The sequence below is a fragment of the Canis lupus genome, chromosome 32, assembly GCF_048164855.1.
Source record: "Canis lupus baileyi chromosome 32, mCanLup2.hap1, whole genome shotgun sequence".
Lineage (NCBI taxonomy): Eukaryota > Metazoa > Chordata > Mammalia > Carnivora > Canidae > Canis > Canis lupus.
In genome coordinates this window covers 17,272,471-17,294,324 of record NC_132869.1, presented here as the reverse complement: position 1 = coordinate 17,294,324, position 21,854 = coordinate 17,272,471, and the positions used below count along the sequence as shown (strand labels likewise).

The 21,854-nt window shown below is 37.8% G+C and overlaps 1 protein-coding gene across 1 annotated transcript in view; it reads right to left on the bottom strand.

Annotated features, from left to right (window-relative positions):
* The window catches only part of SEMA6D (semaphorin 6D), a 172,398-nt gene extending 154,814 nt beyond the window's left edge, over positions 1–17,584 (bottom strand). Inside the window, exons 1-2 of the mRNA XM_072808283.1 lie at positions 17,434–17,584; positions 17,236–17,267 (exon numbers count right to left, since the gene is read on the bottom strand). The gene's annotated coding sequence lies outside the window, so the exon portion shown is untranslated. The remainder of the gene's footprint in view (positions 1–17,235; positions 17,268–17,433) is intronic.
* Between the last annotated feature and the right edge of the window lie 4,270 nt (positions 17,585–21,854).

Sequence of the window (21,854 nt, the reverse complement as noted above, 5' to 3'; positions counted from 1 at the left end):
CACATTCCTCCCACTACACATCAAAGCACATATCACCCATGGGTTTGAACAATCCCACCTTCCAGCACATAGCTTTGAAGGCTCTCAAGCAAAGGCTTGAAGATGGATAGATGGATAGAAGGCTTTCCTTCAACAGCTCTCCAACACACTCACTGAATTAGTAGCTTAATTTCTTCCAAAGGGGGGAAGTGAGAAAAAACAAAAAACAAAAAACAGGAGGGAGGGCACTAGAGGCAGGGAAGTAGTGTTTGTTGGCCTACATGGTGACTAAGACAGGTCTTTCTTTAGTGGTTTGACTGTTTCTGCCAGAGTTTCACTGCCTTGGAAAGTACCTGCTGCACAGAACTACCTGTAGTTGGGTCTTGAGGAATGTGCACTTATCTACTGAGTTTCCCTCAACCCTCCTTTTCTCAAAAGGGCCTCAGCTCACAGCTCTTCTGGTCCTTGGGTCACTTCCAGAAAGGCCACCTTTTCTCCATTCAGGAAGTGACCCAATTGCACAGAGATATTTGTATTACATCAGACTCTATTCTATTAGACATGCTCAAATGCATTGTCTCTTTGAATCTTCTTATCAACCCTAAGAAAAAGCTATTATTAGCTCTATTTTTTTAGATGAAGAAACTGGTATTTATGCTCAGTAAACTTGTTCAATGTTACCCAGGAGGTGACTCTATATCACAGCAGTCATCCTGCTCTGGCTGTACCATACACTTATTTTTAAGATTATTCTCATTCAGCTGTGTTCCTCTTTCTACTCTTTCCAACACAGAGAGGTGCCAAAGGTCAAACGTGAAGCTAAATGCAGAGTGGAGATTAACTTTACTATCTCTATAAGAAAAAACACCCCAAATCCCTCTAGCTACATCACAGAAAAGCCACCCAATTAATTCAGTGACGAGATCAGCCACATTGATCGGTTGAAGAGTCAAGTGAACAATACCACTCATTGATTGAATGTTTTATTTTTCAGAGGCTTGTGTAGACATAGCACAGGAAGTCTCTTCTGAAAGTGTTACCATGGCACCAACCAATTGGTTTGCTTGTCCAGCCTCCTCTGTTTCCCCAGGCAGTCTTTTTAGAGACTCAGTCAGAGGTCTGCTTGCCTCGGTCAAGATCTGAGCACCTCTCCTTGGACTGGATGGCTTTTCGAACAAATGGGCTTGTCTTCCAGGATAGTCTTATTTCAATTACTAAGAACCTATTGACTTTACGTTTAGAAATTGCTATGCTCCTTTTTTTTTTATTAGTAATCTAAGCACTGAAAGAGGGCCTATAGTATTATCCCCATCTTACAGACAGATGGGGCACGAAAGCCTAGAGAGGGTTAGGTCACCCAGCAAGCTAGATTGGACCCAAAATTGTTTCTCCCAATTTGAATATTCTCTGAACCGTCTTCTGCCTTCAAGGGGATAAATCAATGAAGATGCATTAACCTTGAGAATCAACTCAATTAGGGAAGAACAGACAGGAATTAGAAGAGACATCTTATCAGGACCATACCAAATGGATGCCTAGTGAAAACTCAATTGGAGGAAATGAATTCAAATGAAAATGAGATGTTAAAAGTACCTAATAGTTACACAGCATCTAGCCCTTACTTTGTGCCGGGCACTATTCTAAGTGTTCACAAAAATTAACTCATTTGGTCTCTTGTTTGGCCCTAGGAGTCAGGTTATCACCCCACTTTACAGATGGCAAACTGAGTCTTCACAGGATAATTTACCCTTGGTCAACAGAACTGGGATCTAGACCAAGTAATTTAACTTTGCAGGGTATGCATAGGCCCTATGCTAAATCTTAAAGAAAGAACATTCTACAATATTTCCTTATTGTACTGGGAAGAAAATCCATGACAAAACCAAACCAAACATATAAACCTGGACATTTCCTTCTTTCCTCAAAGCCTATTTCTGTTACCATGTCATTTTCAAAGCAAATAAAATTTTGTCTATAGCAGCTCTGACAAATAATATAAATTTTTACCAACCCCTCCCTTAAGAGGATATATGTCCCCACACTATACATAGCAATACTTTGTCCCATAGCAACTGTTTTCATGGTCCCCTTAGACCCTTTATTTTTTTATCATCCCATAATCAACTTCTGATTTTCTCAGCCAGTTTCCTACAAGCATCCAAGCAACAGACCGAAGTCTAAAAGGTGATAAATTCTTCTAATCGTCTCCTACAGACTTTAGGTAACCTTGGAGGGGACTTTGGAGAAACAGTAATAAACTCCAGCTTCTGAGAGGAATCCTGAACCCAACTAACAATGAGATCAAGGTAGAGCGATATCTTTGGCAGGCGACTCACTTGAGCTCAGAGAAGGCAACAGCTCACGCTTGCTAATGTTCACGCCTGGGAGCTAAGTTTGCTGCTGCAAGTCTTGGCCCTGGGCTAATATGTGACTAGAAATTCAGGTGTAAAAAAGCATGTATGCCAAAATCAGCTGTTTCTTAGCAGTTGAGTTGAAGCAGCTGAGGGAATCTAAAATAATACTTCTCAACATATGTGCTGTGCTGTCTAAAAGTCATAGAACTGTTGAGAGAAGATGAGAAGGCTGGGGCTTGAATCCCATAAAGGGGGAAGGAAGGGAGGTTTAGGAAGAAAAGTGTACAATCGACACTGTGTGTCCAGTCTTCTATTTTCGACATTGACTTTTCCACCTTGGACATCAGGAGTTCCAGCAAATAAAAAGCACACATCCAAACTCTGTCTTACCCAAATCTCTCATGCATGCATCATTTACCTACCTAAATATCTACAAAATTAAACTACACCCTCTCCAGACCTATCCACAATTTTGTCTTCAGATTCAGCTCTTTGGAGATCAATGATAAGTAGTCCCACAATCCACACACTCCTATTTTTTTAAGCATCTACACTGTGCCATAGCCAAGTAGAGTACTGCAAGTAGAGATTTTTTAAGTCAAGGTCCAGTTACTTGAGAAGATCACAGTTGAAAGAGGGTAAGAAGTGAGTAAATGATTAATTCAAATATGACATAATCATTCTCTAATGTGCACAGAAGACTATAGGTGCTCCAACATGGATATAGCTAATTTACAGGAAGGCTTCAAGGTATAGGTGATATATAAATATCTGAATTGAGCCTTAACATGTGTTAGGAGTTTATCAGACACTCAGAAGAAAAATACAGTCTTCAGTAATTGCCTATTGCATGTCATTGTATATATTTTGATTTAAAATGCAAAGCTCACATCCATTTCGGATTTTGACAATCCATCTGAAATGGTTTTCATCTTTTTGCTTTATTAATGCAAATGCTTTCACAAAGAGAAAATTTCTGCCCAGGCCTTACTGAGTGTTAAATAAAATAGAATTTCCCTCTTATGTATGGCACACTTCCTTTTCCTTTTATTATCATCATTTGGATTGATGTAGTAATAAAAGATCCTGAAACCAAGTATTCAAATATATTAGAATTCATGCCCCTTGGGTCTTTCTTATCTGTTTTCTTTGATAAGACTATTTTTTGGAATAGGTGGGGAGAAAAAAAAGTTAAAATTTACTCATTTTTGAAAAATAAATACATAAGCAGACACTTTTGTAAGCATTTAAGTTGATGTGTATATAAATGAAGTCTTAATTTTTATAATTATAACTATGAAGAAGCTGTCATGATAAGATCATGGAAATTGGCATGCATTGGGTTGAAGGAAGCTTTCCTAGTATGCTCCTGGGATTCACCCTGAGTTCCAAACACTTCAGGTTTATTCTTTAACAGATTGTGGTTGACACATAATAGGGCATTGAAAAATATATCTATTGAATGTATCTATTGAACAAATATGAATAACAACAATGGCCAGGGCAGCCCTGGTGGCTCAGCGGTTTAGCACTCCCTTCAATCCAGGGCATGATCCTGGAGACCCGGGATCGAGTCCCATGTCAGCCTCCCTGGATGGAGCCTGCTTCTCCCTCTGCCTGTGTCTCTGCCTCTCTCTCTCTCTCTCTCTCTCTCTCTCTGTGTGTGTCTTTCTCATGAATAAATGAATAAAATCTTAAAAAAAAAAAAAACAATGGCCAAATACTGGCAAACAATGGCTGTATTATCTCACTGCATCATTAGATCAAATCCATAAGATAGTTACTACCAATCCCATTTTACACACATGAGAAGACCGAGGCTCCAAGGATTAGGTAAATTGTTAATGTCACACATCCTAAATGTCAGAGTCTAAGTTCCAATTCAGGATGATCTGATGACTTTTTTCTTTTTTTTTTTTTAAGGATTTATTTATTTAATTTGGAGAGAGAGTGCAAGTGAGGGGAGAGGCAGAGAGAGAGAGTGAGAGAGAGAATCTCAAGCAGACTCCCCACTGATCCAGGAGCCTGCCATGGGGGCTCCATCTTGGACCCTGAGATCATGACCTGAGCAGAAATGAAGAGTAGATGCTCAACCAACTGAACCACCTTGGTGCCCCAGGGTGGCCTGCCAATGACTGGATGTCCTGTACTGTGCTAGATCCTGGACCCACATAGACTAAGGGCAGGAAATCTCAAGGACTGGCATGATATGACGGAGTTCATACATGCACAAAGATGCTCAACAAGATCAGGGGAGGTATGAAGACACCTGTAGAAGACACTGGGAAGGGAGGAGAGGCTCTTCAGTGGACCCTCTGATTTAGTTTTCTGGCTGGTACAGGATTTAAAGTAACTTAGACAGGAACCTCTATTCTCTAAGAGGACACCCAGAGGCTGAAGAGAAAGAAAGATTTGAACTGCAAAGAATTAAATCAGGTTGTTAACTTTAAAAAGGCATTTGGGGGGATCCCTGAGTGGCTCAGTGGTTTGGTGCCTGCCTTTGGCCCAGGGCGCGATCCTGGAGTCCCGGGATTGAGTCCTGCGTTGGGCTCCCAGCATGGAGCCTGTTTCTCCCTCCTCCTGTGTCTCTGCCCCTCTCTCTCTCTCTCTCTCTCTCTATGTCTATCATAAATAAATAAATCTTTTATTTTTATTTTTTTAAATAAATCTTTAAAAAAAATAAATTAAAAGGCATTTGGCACTTGGTGGGACAAACTCTAGCAATGCTGACCCATCTGAACCATCTGAATTGTTATGTATTGCCTGCCATGACCAGAGGGAGGTAAATATAACTCGGCTACAAGGAGGTGCTTGCAAACAAGGGCACGCTGCTTTTTGATCATCCAGAGAGGTGCCAGGGAAATGGTTTGGGGACATACTTCATCACCATGTTATAAAGCAGGGTTTTGTGTACATGTGTGCCTCCCCGATTCAATCTCCACTTGTTCACGTTTCTTAAAGAGTCTTTCAGTCCTCCATCCATGAACCATTTGATGTTTTTTTTTTTTTAATTTTTTTTAAACTTTTATTTATTTATGATAGGCACACAGTGAGAGAGAGAGAGAAGCAGAGACACAGGCAGAGGGAGAAGCAGGCTCCATGCACCGGGAGCCCGACGTGGGATTCGATCCCGGGTCTCCAGGACCGCACCCTGGGCCAAAGGCAGGCGCCAAACCGCTGCGCCACCCAGGGATCCCCCATTTGACGTTTTTTAAGGAATTTTAACTGGAAGTGAAAAGTAACTGTCGCCTAATACTAATTGTTCTGAGTTCAAATATTCTTCCCAAACATTAACATTCAAAATAAAAAATAACACTTAAAGAACGCTTAACAGTCTTGATACATTGCATGTCTAGATATTTCTCTTATTTGCAATTTATTCTGTAAGCACCGTGATGGCAAAGGCTATACGTTACCCATCTTAGTATCTCACAGTAAACTGAGCACTACCTAATATTTTTGTATTATGAATGTATTTTTGCTGCTCAATAGAGCAATAGAGCTCTATAGAAGCGTAAGCTCCTGAGAGAAGAGACTTAGTCTTGGTCACTGCTATGTATCCCCAACATCTGGAGGGGTGCCTGATAGGTACAGGAGCTCAACCAACAGCTGGTGATGAATTAATAACATATTAATTAAAACAGTGCTAGAAATTAGTAGGAGCTTAAAACATTTCCTAATGAATGAATAAATGAAGTTTAAAAACCTCCCGTCTTGGGCAGCCCGGGTGACTCAGCGGTTTAGCACCGCCTTGAGCCCAGGGCCTGTATTTTTGAGTCAATAAAGACATGGCTCCCACAGAGAAGAAAAAAACAAAACAAAACAAAACAAAAAACTTCCCGTCTCCTTAGAACAGAACGAGTTCAGATGAAATCTGCTTATTTTGCAGGTATGCATGTGTATGGGGGAGAGGTCTTTGTCAGTCTGTGCTGGTATTTAGCTCTGTTATGCAGATGTACATTTTAAATGTTCCTTAGATTTTAGAATAATCAGCAGCATTGTTTCTTCCAAAAATAATGGAAAATAAATAATCTGTAGTTTTAGGTTCCATGTAGCTCAAAATTTACTGCCATGAAACAACGTTATCTATGTTTCTCATAAACACATTCACATCAGTACTATTGTTGAGATCTTTATAACTCCAAGATCTAGAAAAGAAGTTATAAAAGTTCTGAATTTGTAACAAGTTGGCAAGAGAACGATGGTGATGGTTTGATATTACTTCACTTAAAAGAAGCTACTAGTTGTCAATCTCAATTATCTGGACTAAAATGAAAAAGTGAAAAAAAAAAAGAAAAAGAAAAAAAGCCTTTGCTTTGTCAAAGCAGCCTTTACTAAAAAGTTTGAGTATTAAAGCCCACAGGCCTTCACCTTCACCTCACCTTCACCTTCACCTCGCTCTAGGACACAGGGCTAACCAACAGATTCCAAATCCAAGCACAAGTGCAAGGGGCAAACGAGAAGGGCTTGGAGGCTACTGGAGATAGTGAGAAACAATATGAGAGCCAGATAGCTAGAGGAAAGACATAATATCCTTGAAAAGGAACACAAGGTGTCCACAAGCTTAGCCCTCCTAGAATCATTTTGGATAAGAGCTTTTTACAGCACAGAAGTTTTTAAAGGCATTACTCTCCTATGCAGAAATTCATCATGACCCAAAGGAATAAATATATTGAATTTTCTCTGTGTAGGTAAGGCAAGGGACTGATGGTTGTATTGTACATGTATTTTATTTTCAAAATGCTTATTTTCTTAGGAGAAATTTCTGTCTTAGTGAGCCTTAGTGAGCACTGAGGTTTGGTCACCATAATTCAGTTCACTTTCAGTTCTTTAAAGGAATCTATTACAAACTCAAACATGTAAAGGGAAAATGGGACAGCCACAGGATTGGCATAAAAGGTAGTGTTTCAGTATAAAATCTGTAGTCAGTATACCATTCTCTAAAGAACATTCTATTCCATTCTATTCCATTCTCAACTTTCACCTTAGTGACTCCTAAGGGATGAATTCTCCTCCGTCAGAAACTAATGCTTTTCCTAGCACTCTAGGACTGTAACATTTGCAATAATCCTATGCATCTCAACTGTCTATAAAAACTGTTCTATGTTAAGATTTGCTTTCCTACATAATGTCCCATTTTTCCTTTATTTAATTAATATATGCTTGTTCTAGAAAATACAGATCCCACAGAAAAATATACTAAAAAATTCCTCATATTACATCAGCCTAATGATAAGCATGTTGTGTACTTCATATACATAGACATGCACACGCATGTTTATAATATTGTGTATAAAGTTCCGTATTTTGGCTTTTCACTTCTTATTTTAGCTTATTTTTTCCACATCACTCAAAATTGATTAAAAAACATTTTAACACATATGATTTTTTTGGTCATAAAAATATACCATTGACATTGTTGAATCATTCCTTTCCTGTTAGATATTTAGGATGTAAAAAAGGCAAGATATTTTGCAGCTGAAATGCAGAGAAGTACAAAGGCTCTGGTATCTTTGAAAGTCTGAAGCAAAGTTCTAGATGCCCGTATGTGTATATACGCATGCGTGTAGGAAGGTTTGAGGTGGTAGGCTAATCTGCATGCAGCCTTGGCACAGGTGCCTTTGCTGTTGCTTCCACTGTGATGGGGTTTCACATGCCTCCACTCAGGTGTTGCATACATTAGGAATGATGAGAGAACCTCAGTCATCTGCGTGCCATTTGCCATGCGCCACATAAAGACATATGTTCTGAACACATCTAGCTGTTTTAAAATCTTTTTAACTGCCATATAACATAAAGTCATTCTTTAAATAACTTAAGCCACTTTGAAGTGAGCTATATGAGTATCTGTTTCCTTTCCCTGTCCTGCTTTCTTTCATTCTGCACTCAACATTGGAAACAATCATATTAGGCATTTCTACAGTTTATTAACTATATTCTTCCACAGTAGAAAAATAAGTAAATGCTGAGAAAATTTCTTCTTTAATATTTCAGCACACAGTATTACTATTAAGAGTTTGGAAGAAAAATGGTATCAAGAATAAATTACTATACTATGAACGAGTAAGATAATATATCTCAGAAGGAAGCAGATTATGGCAAGTATTTATTTAAAAGAGGGGAAACTATAAATGTACATTGTAGTGGGGATGTAGCTTGGGCCTCAGCCTGTTAGTCTCTGCTGCTGAGGTTCAGACATGTCTGCAAATTTTTATCACGCTGATAGCAAAGACATAAAAAATGTTTACTCATATGGAACCTAAAGTTTTTCTTGAGGGTGGGGGATGTGCTTAAAGGTAAAGCCACTGTTGGAATGTGTTTTGAACTTACACAGTGGCCCAGTGGAAGTCTAGGAAGGGAAGGTTGGGGGGGTGGACGTGGCACTAAGTATTTTCCAAGGAAGAACCCATCCCAAGAAGGAGAGACTCAGTTGAGAAACTCTTATGTAGGAAAGTCTTAGGTGTAGGTGAGGAACAGAAAGCCTACCTACGACATGGTGCCTGTGACTCAAATTAGTCTCTGTCCAAGTATCCTGGAAACATGGTCAAGTCCTGGGGAAGGAGAGGGCTAGAAGGAAAATCTGAAAGAACCTACACTGTCTAACTCATTGGGATTCAAGCCACACTCTTCAGGACCCCTCTCTAACCATGGAAGAAATCCATTCTCTTTACTGTATTGCAGGCTAGGGAACAGTGTGGATATTTTCAAAGGAGACACCAGGAGATAATGATCAGACCAGATAGGCCAGCAAGACAAGGCCATTATGCAGAAGGGAGCATATGTGCAGTTCCTGGTAGCTATTGCAAAAGGCAGTGCTGTTGCTAAAGCAGTAGGGGCAATAGCAGGCAGGAGGGGCAGAAGGGGGGCACGGCTGCTGTCCCTGGTGGAACCTCAGATAAGTACTGATGCTGTGAAAGCTGCTCCGGAGATATGGGAGGCATCATCTGGGAACTCCCAGGAGGATTTGGGAAGGGGGAAATATACAGAGTACTAGAGTTCCTGTGCCCAGAGGGAGGGGATGGAGCCAGGTTAATTGGGTTACAGGTGGTAAAATTTAGTTAAGTCTCATGATTTACATATCACATACATATGCCATTTTAGTGCAGAAACACTTCCATTTTAAATAAGTTTCAGAAGCAGTGAATTTCAAAGATCTCCTTTGGGGTCAATTAAGATCTGCATATATACCTTCAAATATTTAAGGGAGTTGTTCCTCTCAATAGAGGGGCAGCTCAACCTAATGCATACTCAAGTAGGAAGAGACTGATAAACTGGCCTCTGCAAAGAGCTTCAGTTTTCTGCTTCTAAATGGATGAATCCAGATTTGTACTTTATATCAAGCTCTGTATACATAGGAACATGATGGTAAATATAAACTAGTAAATTATGCCCAAAATGGATATCTCACAGCATGGTTTATTTTCTTTTGGAGTACGATATACCATCCCTCCATCTATACCTGCTTATTTCATTCATTTAAAGTTTTATTTATTAAGCTCTATGTAATGGACGGTGTGGATAATAGAGATGCATAAGGTAAAGCCACTAATCTTATTGCTGCTCCATTCTTCGCTTTGTTACACAATCTGAGTCAGCACAAGTAGTGTGACTACTTAACATTTCAAGGTCTGACATCAGTGAAAATTCACAATACCATGTTAAACTATTGCATTTAGTGTTTATGTGAATCTGATGGCTATAGGAGGAATACATCAAATCCTTAACTATTTCTCTAGTTTTTCTTTTAAAAGCATGGACCAGAATAAAATATATGAATACAAACTCACCAAAAGCAGGGTGTTCTGTAATGGTTCTAGAAGTAAATGTGTTTATGATTATTTTCACACAATTTATAGTTTTTCCTTTAGGAAATTACTAGGGATTACAATGGAATTCAAAAGGAAAAGGATTCAACATACAAATGTTCATTTAGTTGTACCAGAAACACACAAGCTACTGACAGTATGGTTAAGAAATATATACATCAGATAAGTAAAACATTGTTTTTTTTTTAAGTATTCAACAAAATTGAGACATTTTGTTGAATAGGGAACCAGAGAAAATCTTATCTGAGTTAAATACACTTAGGCTTTGTAAATAATATACATTACAGGTAATAAGTATGTGTGTGTGTGTGTATATATATAAGTGTGTGTGTGTGTATATATATGTGTGTATATATATATATATATATATATATATATATATATATATATATAGGAATTGTGAAGAGAATAATGGAGAAAAATCCCAAAAGTGGTCTCTTTCCTTCCAGATAATAGCCAGTAACTTTGCAATTTTAATGGAAGTCTAGAAAATCAGATATTGTAGAACTGTCTTCACTTTCCAGTAGAAGTAAGGAGGGAGGGACTTCATATTTTATTGCTGAAATCTGTGGGTGGGTGGAAATTCCTCTACAAGTAAAACTAATCCTACCTAGTACATATAATTAGTCTAATTCTTGGTCATTACCAGGTCATTTAGATTAGTCTAGGAAAGATAATTGCTAGTGATAGAGCAGAAGGAAGGGAAATTTATGAATCAATAATCTATGGATTAAAGGTTTCTACATCTTTTAAATCATTGAAGAAAGTAAATTACGACGATGCCCCTTTAAGAAAATGGAAGAGAATCCAAGTCTACTCCCATTTGGCACACAAATGAGCCATTCCATAATAATATTATCTTGACTGTGAAAAGAACAGAATCTTTGTTTACACATAAGCTGGAAAACTTTTAAATAAAAATCTTGAGAACGGAGACCATAGTACCCTCTCTGAGGCCAAATTATGACCTCAGTTATATCAAAGACAGTACAAAGAGCCCCAATAAGAGATAAGAAAGGGACAAAGAGAAGAGAGGAAAACAAAGTCGCCAGAGAAATGTTTGGCAGAAGCCCAGCATAAGCCTGACATATTCTCCTGAGGCCTCCTGCTTGTCTGCAGAGCCACCACTCATCTTCCACCAGCTTCTCTGGCCTGAAAGAAATGCCAGTGAACCCCTCCCAATGCTTTATCAATACCAAATGTGTCAAGATAAATAGACCCATCCAAAACCCATATTGCATGGTTCTCCAAAGAAGCTTCTTCTCATAAGAATAAGATTTCTCATTTGCAAGATTCACAAAATTGGGAACTATATATATATATTTTTAAGATTTTATTTATTTATTCATGAGAGAGCAGAGAGAGACAGAGAGAGAGAGGCAGAGACACAGGCAGAGGAAGAAGCAGGCTCCATGCAGAGAGCCCGTTGTGGGCCTCGATCCCGGGTCTCCAGGATCACGTCCTGCGCTGAAGGCAGCGCTAAACCGCTGAGCCACCCAGGCTGCCTGGGAACTATATTGTAATGAAGCCTGTACTATTCAATGAAAATATTTTCTTTTTTTTAAAAGAAAATATTTTCTTAAACACATTGGCACTTTCCCCTGGAAACCAATAATTCTCTACTTCTTAACATGTGTGTTTGTTTAAATACAAGAGAAGCATATATTTACTTATACTAAATAGAGAAACATAGTAAATAGAGTAAATACAACCACTGCTTGGTATAGTCGATGTGTAGAAAAGGACAAAGATTCAGACATTCCTTATTGCAATCGACTGCTGCCACTAACTTGTTTTGTCACCTTAGGACAGTACCTTAACCTTTCTGAGCCTCAGCTTCTAGAACTATAAATTGAGAGAGCAGGACATTTTTAAGGTTGTTCGTTAGTTTGACGATCTGTGATCTATCCATGCCAGTCAACTCCAAAATGGCATGCTGGAAAGACCATTTTGGGAGTCAATTAAAGGATGTGGTAGTGACTAAAGGAGGCATATATGATTTTCATATTTAAAATAAAATAAAAAGGTCTTACTTTCCTCAAGTCAACAAAACATATTCCAAGACCCTTGACCTCATCTTCACCAAAAACATTTGATGTGATCCTTAGCACTTGATTTAAAGAATTCTGAGTCTTAGAATTGTACATATTTTAGCTCCAGATGGTACAACATAGATCTTTTCCATTGACTCTCAGATTTTATTTATTTTTATTTTTATTTTTTTAAATTTTTTTATTTATTTATGATAGTCACAGAGAGAGAGAGAGAGAGGCAGAGACACAGGCAGAGGGAGAAGCAGGCTCCATGCACCGGGAGCCCGACGTGGGATTCGATCCCGGGTCTCCAGGATCACGCCCTGGGCCAAAGGCAGGCGCCAAACCGCTGCGCCACCCAGGGATCCCAGACTCTCAGATTTTAAAGATGGGAAAACAGAGGTCATGGTACAACTCAGTAGCAAGAATAGTATCAGAGCCCAGATCCCACACTCTATGCTTAGTGATCTTTCCATTGCCGGAATCTACCTTCAGAAGTTTGAGTTAGACATATGATTCATTACTAGGCCTTGGGAATTCCAGTGAGGATCACCAGCAGCCTTTTGTTTCAATAGTTCACATGTTCAAGGGTAGGTAAGAGGTTAGTCAAATAAATGGATACCACATCATTATCTAACCAAGAAATCATTCTTTTTTTTTTTTTTTTTTGCGACAGCGGCGATAGCACCACTCCCTCAAGAAATTACATTCTTCTCCAATTGACTCATTTCAATTGGAGAAGGACAAACATTATATGTTCTCATTCATTTGGGGAATATAAATAATAGTGAAAGGGAATAGAAGGGAAGGGAGAAGAAATGGGTAGGAAATATCAGAAAGAGAGACAGAACATAAAGACTCCTAACTCAGGATCCCTGGGTGGCGCAGCGGTTTGGCGCCTGCCTTTGGCCCAGGGCGCGATCCTGGAGACCCGGGATCGAATCCCACGTTGGGCTCCTGGTGCATGGAGCCTGCTTCTCCCTCTGCCTATGTCTCTGTCTCTGTCTCTGTCTCTCTCTGTGACTATCATAAATAAATAAATTAATTAATTAAAAAAAAAGACTCCTAACTCTGAAAAACAAACTAGGGGTGGTGGAAGGGGAGGAGGGCGGGGAGTAGGGGTGAATGGGTGACGGGCACTGAGGGGGGCACTCGACGGGGTGAGCACTGGGTGTTATTCTGTATGTTGGCAAATTGAACACCAATAAAAAATAAATTTATTATTAAAAAAAAAGAAATTACATTCTTGATCACATTCAAACCACAATCATGGGGACACTGGGTTTCCTTGAAACATCTGCAGATAAAGGAAGCAAAAATCACAGTAGATGTGAAGGCAGCCTCCAACGTAGCCTGCTTCTTGATATTTGTGCCCTTGTGTAGTTCCCCGACACACTGTATTAGAGTTGGCCTGTGTGACCAACAGAATACAGCAGAAGGGATGGTATGCCATCACCTCTACTCCTAAGAAGTTAAGTAGCTCAAGATTTTCTAGGCTCTATTGTTCTCTCAAGGTCATGTTTTTATGTGACCAGATGGGTTCTAAATCTTTCTAGGAATTACGTCCTATAATAACAATTATATGTTGATCATTTCTTTTGTAAAGCTTTAGTGCAAAAACTTATATGTGCACAAAATTTCTCATTTCTTCATTTGTCAAAAATCAAATTAATTTGGTTCCTGTTACCAGACAGGTGAGAAATCTAACCTCAGTTATCACTGAAGCTTCCTCCTCTCCATCTTTTAGCATCTGCCCATGGTCTTATTCATTGCCAGAGCAATGGAGAGGGCCTCTGGCCTTCTGTTTCTACCCTGACCCTTTTCATTCTTATTGTATGATACCGTAGCACAATTTTTCAGGCCCAAGCTGGGCCATGTACTTGCAGTGATGGGAGGAAAACCAAGAAGAGAACAAACACTATACAATATCTCAACAAATCATCCAGTGGCAGGCAGTCAGAGAACAAATTAAATGTTAGGAAAAACAGAAAAGAAGTAAGCAACATGGTACCAGCCTTTGGGTTTCTTAAACACTCAACGGGAAATGCAAAGTGCAGAAACAATAAACCAAGGAATAACAAAGTAGGGCATTTTAAAATGTACCATTTCAATTGCAAAGGCTGAAGAAATCAACAGAAGGAAATGACCAGAGTGGAGTGGGTTGAATAATAATAATAATAATAATAATAATAATAATATATATATATATATATATATATATATATATAAAAATCCCTCACATTTGTATGTATATGTTATGAGGGACTTTCCCCACATTTATAATTTCATTTGAGATCCTCTTTAAAATGAGGTTGGCAGGACAGGAGTTAACAGCTTAATTTTACAGATGAGGAAACTGGGACTCAGCTAGCTTTGTGGCTTGTTCAGTGTCACAGAGCTGATTAGTAGAGAAACAGAAAACTGAGCTCAGCTCTCTTTCTACCTAGTCCTTTCTCTGGCTCCTCTTCCACGTCCATTGTGAATTGGTCCCTGAAGGTAAGTTTAAAAGCAGGTTGGAGTTCTCTACATGGACAAAGAAAAGAGGCATCCAAGAGTGGCATGGAGTGCAGGTGGCCATGGGAGAGCATGAAAATATATAAGAAGGAAATGATCAAGTAGGTAGATGGTTCTGGATATAAAATAGAAAAACCAGGGTGTGAAATGCTGAAAGAATGCCAAGTGGTGACTAAGGGAACCATTGATCTTAGATGGAAAATTCTCCCCTCCCACCCCCTGACTAAGAAATTTATCTCCTACATCTCTTCAAACTGAAGAAACATAAAGAAAACACCAGTATCTTCATGCAGTATATCATCCAGTGCATGCATACAATCTCTCTTGGGCCATTTCTAAATCTTAGTCATAGTGAGTGACATCATTCCTTGTTCTCTGCGTCCTGTATCTAAAGCTTATATTCTGGTCTGGACCACACAGACAGAGGTGAAGTCTTTAAGGAGGGCATCATATCCACTTGCCATCATGCCTCTATAATTCTTAGCAATATTTGATATTGCCACCCACACTGACCCCAGATAAAATAGTGCAAGAGATTTCAGGGAGGCGTTACTCGAGCAAGCTTCTTCCTTAGAGTACAAAGATAGGGATGGAGTTCAGGAGATGATGTATCGTATCTCTGAGTGGAATAAGACAGGTTTCTAAAGGAACAATAGGATGGAGATCCAATTTAGGATTAAGGTGCCAGATGTGTACAGTGAACTGTTAAAGGGTTGTGATGCCGTTTAATCTTTTCATAAATATTTTGTGTGGCCTGAAGCTTTGGTATTGAGAATCTACACTGATTTCTGTGCTTACAAATAAGAAAGCTATTAGCAAATGAAAATAAAAAAAACCTACCAATATGCAATTTCACCCCATACCCCTCGCTCTCTATATTGTTATCTATTTTAATAAGCAACAGTATTTTGGCAAATGAAAATTCTCAAAATCCTCAATCACGCCCTTATCCCAAAGCCTGGACTTAGTTCGAAAGCTTTATGGCTCTGACTCAGTAGAGCTGGTTATCCTCTTTAATTGGATTGATGGCGACAATTGTAATTACCTTAGATGAGATTGCCTGTAATGTAATTATGCTTCCTTCATCAGCCTGAGCTGGACTTGTGGAATCCATACAGAAGATGCCTCCAATTACTGAGAGGTTAAGGAGAGCATCATATTGCTTCACAAATCATGTTTGTTACTATATAGAATTTTTAAAATTATGTAGGAAGCTGAAGAAATTAGTCCTCTAAAGCAGCTTTTCTGATCTAAAGATGTTCCTGCATAAGCTATAATGTATAGTGAGATGGCTACATTCCAGAATTGTACTCTTATTTGAATAAAAAGCATATTTTAAGGATGTGACATAGAGTACCAAGAGTAAACTGTATTTTCTCACTGTTTTGTTACGCCTGTTTATAGTGATTGCATCTTAAAAGATGCTTTAAAAAAAAAACACAATACATAGTAAAGTTTAACTTGATTTTTTGTGTGATTGAAAAGTTATAATTTCTAAAACGAACATAATAAATAACAGGAGGTAATTTTAAAATACTAGTCTTTATGATAGATGGAGCTATAATTAAGGAGCCAGCTGCTCTACTACAATAATGCCTCTCTCTATTTTCCAATTAACACATGGAGAACTTTAAAATTTTTCAATTGGAAGCCCAGCCTCTAAACAGGACAAGTCTGCCAAACGTACTGCAAACACATGTAGTTTAGGAGAAATGGCACATACTGGAAATCCACCCCAATCTTATTAACTTTAGCATTGCTCTCATTAAAAATAGAGCTGCTTATGGGTTTTTCCTTCTGAAGCATATGAAACATAGAACTTGGAAATGTGCCCTTTTGAAAAACTTATTCCTGTATTCACAAACCAGATGGTGCACATCAAATGCATCCTGATTTCCTAATGAAATAAAAAAAAGGATTCCTATTGTGTTCTTTAATAAGATTAACGCATCCTCAATTGCTACTTTTGACAGATACTCCTGGAAAGTTAAACAACTTGGCTAATGCTGTCCTGCTGGACCTGGACAGGAAGGCCTCGGCTGAGCTGAAGAGCTGGGGCTATGCTGAGGGGCACTCTGCTTTTAATTTTTCCAAAGTAGGCTCTAGTAGAGGTGCAAGCCCTGCCACAGCTGCTGCTCACAAAGAAACCTTCTGTCTCTAAAACATCAGAGACGAAGAGTCTGCTGTCTCATAAAAAGAGCTAATCAAGCAAAAAAAAAAAAAAAAAAAAAAGAGAGAGAGAGAAAGAGAAACAGAGACAGAGACAGAGATTCTCTCCCCCCTCCTCTTCCCTCTGGTTTGAGGGAAGTACTGCTTAGTCTAGCCATCAAATCATATTTTAAGGGTGGTCTCATCACTAACACCAATAAATAACAAACTAATTTTAGTTTTATTATTAGGCTCCATTTGAATGTTACACTCAAGACTTTGAAACACTGTACAGTAAAGTACAGTAAGTAAAATGTATTCAAAGCGATAAAATTGTACTGGATTTTTCAAGGCATTAGAGAAGAGTATAATGTTGCTTACCTTGGAGAAGGTTGGCTTGTGTGGTCAAAAATCTGAAAAAAGAAAAGATAAATGGATTAATTTTCTATGACTTCTGATGTTTGCCACTATGATACCACATTAAACATAGCTGTGGTATGTCTATTAATTTAGTAAATCCACACATTGTTTTCTCTTGCTTGAAGTAATAGAATGGTTTAAGCCAAGTTGGATTCTAACCTGAATCCAGTTGCTGTGTTTAATTCCACTATTAAGTTAGGAATAAGTTTGGCCAAGGAAAAGCATCCACCCATATAGACTTGAATAAACAAAACAAAACAAAAATCCTGTGGCAATCAAGACATTGTAGTTGTAAACATTATTATTTTCTTTAAACAACTTGAAGATCTCTGGACCAGTATGTCTTATTTTATCTCCCTCCACAGAAAAGAAATTTTTTTCTTTGTGCTGAAACACCCTGTGTTTCATGAAATGCAACATCGTATCTCATTTTTCTTCGTGAACTGCTCTAATTTAACAGCTGGGCTGGAAGAGCACACATTATCAACAGGTTCAGTCATATAACACCCCAAACTTGGAAATAACAAGTTGGAAGCTTCACATCCTACAAAATAAATCAGTTGCTCTATCAATTCTATAACTAAGAGTTTGAAAATTGAAGGGAGGCATTTTGAACAGCACTGTGCAAAAGCTGTTGCTGAGTTAGGTGTTCAGTTAAGCTGAACATCATGTCATGTTCCTAGTCTCCTTTGCAAAAGCATTTACTTTATGTTTTAAATGTGCATATCTTCTAACTTGGGCGAGAAAGACTTAATTTAAAACAACACCACTACCACTAAGTGATGCTATGGTTAATCAATACTTCAAGATTTGAAAAAAAGTTTTCCCCAAATGTCAAACAACTCCCTGGAATCTGGGAGCTTTTCCTCCCTTTCAGGTTTAAGTTTGCTTCTCTTCTTCGTGTATTGCCATTAAAAACAAAAAAAAAAAAAAAGAAAAAAACCTATTTAACAAACGGTACCAAATCCATCTAAAGGTTAGCACTCTTTTTATTTTAGTGCTCTTTCTTAATGGGCAAAAATTGATTGATTAGTTCACCTAGAACATTCTCAGCCTTAGGGCAGAAACAGTGCTCTGTATACAATCATGGACTGGATTTTAAAAGAAAAAGAAAATCAACATTTAAGAATACAGTGAAGTTCAAAAACAGAAGGAAATAGAAAAGGTTCTGAAAGCATATTAAAACTCTTGTATTTATTTAAAATCTAATGAATGTGTTTTAAGTTGTATTGAATTATCTATCATGTGTGTACTGGCTTTTCATCTTAGTTGGAAATGTACTTACACTTAAAAGTCCAATTCATCTGGATAGTTTATATAGTGAACATCAGAGTCATCTTATTTTCCACAAATGCCATACACTTTTTGAGAAAAATATTAAGGCAATTATTTTTCCCAATAAATCCACAGCCTCTATTACTTCTCTTTCCCTCCACCACCATTACCCTTCCACACTAACTTTGAAACTACTTTCAGGAAGAGGATTCTCTAAGTGGAAAGTTTGTTGACCTTTCAGAAAAGACAAGAGGTGAAAGAGAAGCAGCTAATTCCTTGCCACTGGCAAATGAAGTGAGAGGAACTATTTGAACCTGAGTAATATTCTCTTCTGCTCTGATCTTATCTCTGACCCTCTTCTACCATTTATTGCTTGGGTATCTGGAAGTACCATGCCCCCAGCACAATGATTTATACTTAGGAGAAAGTGGTTTTTAAATTTAAGTGTACATGCAAATTCCTTGGGGGTACTTCTTAAAAATGCAGATTCCTAAGCTCCAGCTCAGCTCAACTAAATCTGAATGTCTAAAGGGTCAGTGCCCAAGAATATTCATTTTCAATAAGCTTTCCAGGCACCAATGATTAGGTGGTCATTTTGAGAAATACAGACTTAGGAAGATGGGAAAAGTGATCTTGGATTGTGCCAACTGCCAAGCCTAGGATAGATAAGGTGAATTAAATTGATACTCACAGAGTAAAAAATCTAGTGCTTTTAGAATGCATTTGAAATTGTGACCATCAACTTACTATATATACACTGCTATATATGTAAGATGTTATATAGGGACCTAATGGTAACCTGAAATAAAAAATCTATAATAGATACATAAAAAATAAAGAGAAAGAAATGCAAGCCTAACCCTAAAGAAGGCCATCAAACCACAAGGGAAGAGAGCCAGAGGAGAAGAAAGGAACAGAGAAGAAGTACAAAAACAAACAGAAAACAATTTTAAAAATGGCAGTAAGTACATACTTATCAACCACTTTAACTACTTTAAATGTAAATGGACCAAATGCTCCAAATGAAGGACAAGCTAACTGAATGGATTAAAAAAAAAAAAAAAGAAACAAAAAACAAGACCCATCTGTATGCTGCCTACAAGAGACTTACTTTAGACCTAAAGGAGTGTACAGACTGAAAGTGAAGGGATGAAAACTATATCATGTAAATGGAAGCCAAAAAAACCCAAAAACCAAAAACCAAAACAAAATAAAACCCCAAAAATCCCTAGGGTAATATATCAGACAAAATAGACTTTATTTTTTTTTAAAGATTTTATTTATTTTTTCATGAGAGACACACAGAGAGAGAGAGAGAGAGAGAGAGAGAGGCAGAGACACAAGCAGAGGGAGAAAGAGGGAGAAGCAGGCTCCATGCAGGGAGCCCGACGTGGGACTCGAACCCAGGTCTCCAGGATCCCACTCCGGGCTGAAGGCGGCACTAAACCACTGAGCCACCAGAGCTGCCCCAAAATAGACTTTAAAACAAAGATATAGCAAGAGACAAAAAAGGGCATTACATGTTAATAAAGAGATCAGTCCAACAAGAGGATATAGCAATTGTAAATACCTATGCACCCAACATAGGAACATCTAAATACACAAAGAAAATAGTAACAGACATAAAAAGAGAAATCAACAATAGAGGAGGAGGGGCAACAATAATACAATATTAGTAGGGGACTTTAACACCTCACTTATATCAATAGATAGGTAAATAAGGAAACTGGTTTTAAATGCCACATTAGACTAGATGGTCCTAATAGGTCCATACAGAACATTGCATCCAAAAACAACAGAATACACATTCTTTTCAAATACACATGATTCATTCTCCAGGATACTCCATATATTGTGCTGCAAAACAAGTCTCAATAAATTTAAGAAGACTGAAATCATATCAAGCATCTTTTCTGAACATGATGATGCAAAACTCGAAATTGATTACAAAAAAATAACTAAGATGCAAACACATGAAAGTCAAACAACGTGATACTAAGCAAAGAAATCAAACAGGAAATAAAAAATACATGAAGACAAAAGAAAAGAAAACACAATGGTGCAAAATCTTTAGGATACAGCAAAAGTAATTCTTAGAGGGAAGTTTATAGGTACCTCAGGAAACAAGAAACATCTCAAATAAATAACTTAACCTTACACCTAAAGGAGCTAGAAAAATAACAAGCAAAATCCAAAACTAGTGGAAGGAAAGAAATGATAAAAATTAGAGCAGAAATAAATGAAAAGATGACAAAATAATAGAAAAGACCAATGAAACCAAGAGCTGATTCTTGAAAAAATAAACCACATTGATAAATCCTTAGCCAGACTCCTGAAGGAAAAAAGAGAGAGGACTCAAATAAGATCAGAAATGAAGGAGGAGCAATAACAACTAACACCACAGAAACACAATGAATTATAAGAGAATAATATTATGAAAAATTGTATACCAACAAATTGAACAACCTAGAAGAAGTGGATAAATGTCTAGATGCATACAATCTTCTAAAACTAAATCAGGAAGAAATAGGATATTTGAACAGATCAGTTACTAGCGATGAATTGGCAATCAAAAAATTCTCAACAAACCAAAGACTAGGACCAGATGGCTTCACAGGTGAATTCTACTGAACATTTAAAGAAGAGTTAACACTTATTCTCTCAAAGTAGTCCAAAAAAATAGGAGAGGAAGGAAAACTTCCAAATTAATTCTGTAAGGACAGCATCATCCTGACACCAAAACCAGAGAAAGACATTACACAAAAAAGAAAACTACAGGCTGATATCTCTGATGAACAGAGATGCAAAAATCCTCAACAAAATATTAGCAAACTGAATTCAATACATTAAAAAAATAATTCACCACCATTGAGTGGGATTTATTCCAGGGATGCAAGGACAGTTTGATACTTGCAAATCAATTAATGTGATACATCACATGAACACAAAGAAGGATAAAAGTGTTATGATCATCTCAACAGATCATTTGACAAGATACAACACCTGTTCATGATAAAAGCTCACAACAAAATAGGTTTAGAAGGAACAAACCTTAACATAATAAAGGCCACATATGAAAAACCACAATGAACATTGTACTCAGTGTTGAAAACTGAAAGCATTTCCTATAAGATTGGGAACAAGACAAGGACGTCCAGTCTCACCATTTTTATTCAACATAGTACTGGAAGTCCTAGTTACAGCAATCAGATAATAATAATAATAATAATAATAATAATAATAATAAGAAGAAGAAGAAGAAGAAGAAGAAGAAGAAGAAGAAGAAGAAGGAAAAGAAGAAGAAG